This window comes from Pan paniscus, chromosome 5 (genome assembly GCF_029289425.2).
Source record: "Pan paniscus chromosome 5, NHGRI_mPanPan1-v2.0_pri, whole genome shotgun sequence".
NCBI lineage: Eukaryota > Metazoa > Chordata > Mammalia > Primates > Hominidae > Pan > Pan paniscus.
This window is the reverse complement of record NC_073254.2, coordinates 45,736,255-45,740,916: the sequence shown is the minus strand read 5'-3', so window position 1 is coordinate 45,740,916 and position 4,662 is coordinate 45,736,255.

Sequence of the window (4,662 nt, the reverse complement as noted above, 5' to 3'; positions counted from 1 at the left end):
CATTTGGTCTGTGAGCCTTTTTGTTCCATGACCTCTCAGCTCACTTCATGCTATTGTGCCAGGAGGCTACATGACATCCGGTAGTTGCCCACACCTCAACCCAGTTCTGGCTTGAGTAAGCAGGCAGGTGAGAGGATGATGCCACTCACCAGGAGTATAGGATGAGAGGCAGGTTGTTCCATGGCCAGGGCCAAGAGGAAATACTCAGTTTTGGATGTGTCAGATTTAAGGCCATATGGAACCTTAGGTCCAGATGACCAACAGGTAGGTAGTTGGATATACCGATGTGAAGAACAGGGATGTAGAGATTTGGGAGTCATTACTATTTAAAACAGTGAGCCTAGATGAGGCCCTGCAGGGAAACAAGAGATTCCCTTCCCATTGTTCAGTCTGCATTCCCCTTACCCACTCCTTTGGTGCCCTCAAAAATAGTCACACAGCCTCACCACACAGGCACCTTGTGCAGTGTCTCCCAGGTAAGACTCCTGTTGGAAAATAACCCTTTCCCATCATTCTCTTTTCCTCAGCAACCCACTCTCTGTGCTATGACTTCATTACTCTTTCCCAGCCCAGCCCTGGGCAAGCCCCTTACCAAGTCTCAGGCTACCTGGATGACCACCCTTTCTTATGATGCTGCAAGGAGGGCAGGTGGGCAGAGCTCCGTGCATCCTGGGCTCAGGCCAGGGACCCAAGAGCTTGGGAGAAGCTGGTTCTCAGACTGAAGGCCAGAGCCCAGCACCTTGTCACCATCCTGGGGAGCATCATGGCACACAACAACCAGAGCCAAGGTGATTGGGCTTGGGGGCTCAGGAGGAGGCAGAAAAGAGAGAAGAGCTCAACATAGGCCTGAAGATGTGCAGCTGCATTCGTTATTGTTCAGCTAAGATGCATTGAGCTCTGCGTGGGGCACTGTGCTAGGCACTCAGATACCACCCCACTTCACAGATCCTGATGCTATCTCCTCCTGCCTGGGGGAGTTCATCCCTGACTCAAACCTTGTTTTATGTACCCAGTGGTGCCAAAAGGACTGGGTCTTAGGTATTAGCAAGAGTAGGACAGAAGTATAAGACCCTCTGGCCGGGCGCGGTGGCTCACTCCTGTAATCCCAGCAGTTTGGGAGGCCGAGGCGGGTGGATCACAAGGTCAGGAGATCGAGACCATCCTAGCTAACACAGTGAAACCCTGTCTCTACTAAAAATACAAAAAAAATTAGCCGGGTGCGCTGGTGGGCACCTGTAGTCCCAGCTACTCGGGAGGCTGAGGCAGGAGAATGGCATGAACCCGGGAGGCGGAGCTTGCAGTGAGCCGAGATCGTGCCACTGCACTCCAGCCTGGGCGACAGAGCAAGACTCCGTCTCAAAAAAAAAAAAAAAAAAAAGAAGTATAAGACCCTCACCCTTTCCCTCATTCAAGGACTAGGTCTCTAAGAAAGAAGCCATTGTCCTTAAGCTCCCAAGCCTTCCCTTCAGGTGAAAAAGTCTGTTTTTTTTTTGCTCTTGTTGCCCAGGCTGGAGTGCAATGGCACGATCTCAGCCCACTGCAAACTCCACCTCCCAGGTTCAAGCGATTCCCCTGCCTCAGCCTCCCGAGTAGCTGGGATTACAGGCGCCTGCCACCACGCCTGGCTAATTTTTATATTTTTAGTAGAGATGGGGTTTCACCATATTGGCCAGGCTGGTCTCAAACTCCTGACCTCGTGATCCACCTGCCTGGGCCTCCCAAAGTGCTAGGATTACAGGCGTGAGCCACCGCACCCAGCCAGGTGAAAAAAACTTATTCAACTTTCTCAAATCCAGGAAATGGGAAAAACTGGCCTTTTTCTGACATTCACCTCTCGCCACCACCAGTAGTTAATAAGAAATCTGGTGACCTGAGCAAAATATATTTCTAACCAATATCATTTTTTTTCATCTAGCAAACATTTAAGCCTAGTAAGTGCTGTTCATTTTGCTGTTACCAATAATACACCTTACAATAGCAGCTACTAGTTCTTGAATTCTTCTTGGTAGGTCCTACGTTAACACTGGCAAGGATTATCTCATGTTATCTTTACTTGTGTGGTAGAGACTATAATTGTGTCCAGTTGCCAAATGAGGAAAGCAAGGCTTGAAGAGGTTCCATTACATTTGCCGTGGGCATATAGCCAGTAGCTGATGTGTAGATCAGGGATTTAAACACAATGCTGTCTATGCTGGGCCTTCAGGAGGGTGGGTGGGTATATGTGGCTGAACAGTGCATGCTGGGTACATGGGAGGGAGCCACTTGCTGCAGGGGAGGGAGAGCGGGTGCAGTGTGACTTTGGTGGGGATGTGGTTGACAGAGAAGATATGTCTTGGAGAATGAGTGAGGGTTTATCAGTCAGAGGAAGGGAATTTCAGGCATTTTGGGAGGAGGTAGGAGCGGAGGTGGAGAGAGCCACTGTTTTGCCCTCTTGTAACTTTGGAGTTCTGGGGTTTTGGCTTTTCAGAGTCACACACCCTCCAGACCACGGTTGTCTGTGAGTTGTTGGGGAACCGGAGCAGCTGGGGACACTGGCACTACAACTATGATGGCCAGGACTTCCTTCTTAGCACACTTGAGTCTTTCAACTCCAGCAAAAGCCAGCCAGAACCAAGCAGAGCTGCAGAAGGAGAGAAGGGAAGGAAACAATCCTTCCTGACCTAGAGCTGCGTCTACCCTCTCCGGAAATACCTGAAAGCTGGGGTGGGACCACGGCCCACCGTAGGTGTGATAGGTGCGGACTGGTCCATGTGGGGAAGGTGGAGGAGCTGAGGGCACTGTGGGAGGGATGGAGTGCAGGCCCCTCAGCCAGCCTTCAAAACTCCATTTCAATACCCATGTCCTAAATGAACACAGCTCTGTTGCTGACCATCCTAGCCACTCTGCTTTCCTTCCCTCTCCCGTGCCTGGTCAGCCCTTTTCCCACTTGGTGTTCAAGTTCTGACCCAGGGCTGAGCACCCAAGGGCTCTCAAGGTGGGGCATCACCTACAGTCACCAGGGAACACAGTGGAATGGTGCCTAAAGCCCTGGTGTGGAGGATGTACGGCAGCTTGATAGGACCAGAGGCAGCCAGTTTGTCTGGGACGTCTTTGCCACCACTTTTCCCTGTCCCGCTAGCCCCCTTGATGCATGGGACTCTCTGCAAAGCCCCTGGAGAGGAGCCATCCCAACATGCTAGGCCCTTGACTTCTATCCTCCAGTGTCCAGCTAACTTAGCTGAGGGATGGGCTGCCCCAGCCCCTGAGTCCCTGGAACCCTAAGCCACTTGCCCCCTTGCATGGCGCTGCTCAGATGCTCAGAGCCAGCAGTCTGCTGTGATCCCTTTGACGTGAGCATAGGCTCTCCTGTCTGGTGATGCACCAGGCTGATGCTGAGTCTCTGTGCAACCTCAGATGAGCAGCTGGGGTTTGGAGGCATGTAGCAAAGGTAGGGAGCCCGGCTGGTCTCACAGAGACCCACATACCCTCTTGCCTCTGAGAGCCTCCCCACGTGAAGCACCCCCCAGTTTGGATCTTCTGTGGGCTCCTGGCTTCTGCAGTGGTCGTTGTGGGAGCTGCAGGTGCCTTCCTCTGGAAAAAGTGGAGAAAGGGCAGGACAGCAGGTATGCTCAGAATATTAGAGCTAGAAGCAATCTTAAGCATCACTGGACATCACTCTCTCTAGGAGGCTGGGGCTTGAGAAAAGAAATTTCAAGAAGAGCAATCTAGGGAATATGAAAAGAGAGGGGAGTGGGTAAGGGGTCCTGTTTCCTCTCTAGGTTGCCTTCTCCTAATATACACATATATTATCTCCATCTCTCTGTCTTTGTCTCTCTCTGTCTCCCTCTCCTTCCTCCCCCATCTTACCCATGAGAAGTTTTATCTCCTGAAGTATGTTTCTCTTTTTTTTTTTTTTTTGAGATGGAGTTTCATTTCACTCTTGTTGCCCAGGCTGGAGTGCAATGGTGTGATCTTGGCTCACTGCAACCTCCACCTCCCGGTTCAAGCAATTCTCCTGCCTTAACCTCCCAAGTAGCTGGGATTACAGGCACCGGCCACCACGCCTGGCTAATTTTTGTATTTTTAGTAGAGACGGGGTTTCACCATGTTGGCCAGCCTTGTCTCCATCTCCTGACCTTGTGATCTGCCCGTCTCAGCCTCCCAAAGTGCTGGGATTACAGGCGTGAGCCACTGTGCCCGGGTATGTTTCTTATAAACACCTAAGCAATGAAAACCAAATCAAAACTGGGCTCCCAAATTCCTCCTATCTCTCTCTCTTTTTTACTTTTACTTTTTCTTTTCTTTTTCTTTTTTTTTTTTTTTTGAGATGCTGTCTCATTCTGCTGCCCAGGCAATGCAGTTGCCGAGTGCAGTGGCTCGATCTCAGCTCACTGCACCCTCTGCTGCCTGGGTTCAAGCGATTTTCGTTTCTCAGCCTCCTGAGTAGCTGGGATTACAGGCATGCACCACCACATGCAAAAAACAACAACAACAACAACAACAACAAAAAACCACCTTTTGGTATTTTTAGTAGAGACAGGGTTTCACCATGTTGGCCAGGCTGGTCTCGAACTGCTGACCTGAAGTGATCCGCCCACCTCAGCCTCCTAAAGTGCTGGGATTATAGGCATGAGCCACCGCTCCCGGCCTCCTCCTATATCTCTTGATCAAACTTCAGGGGAA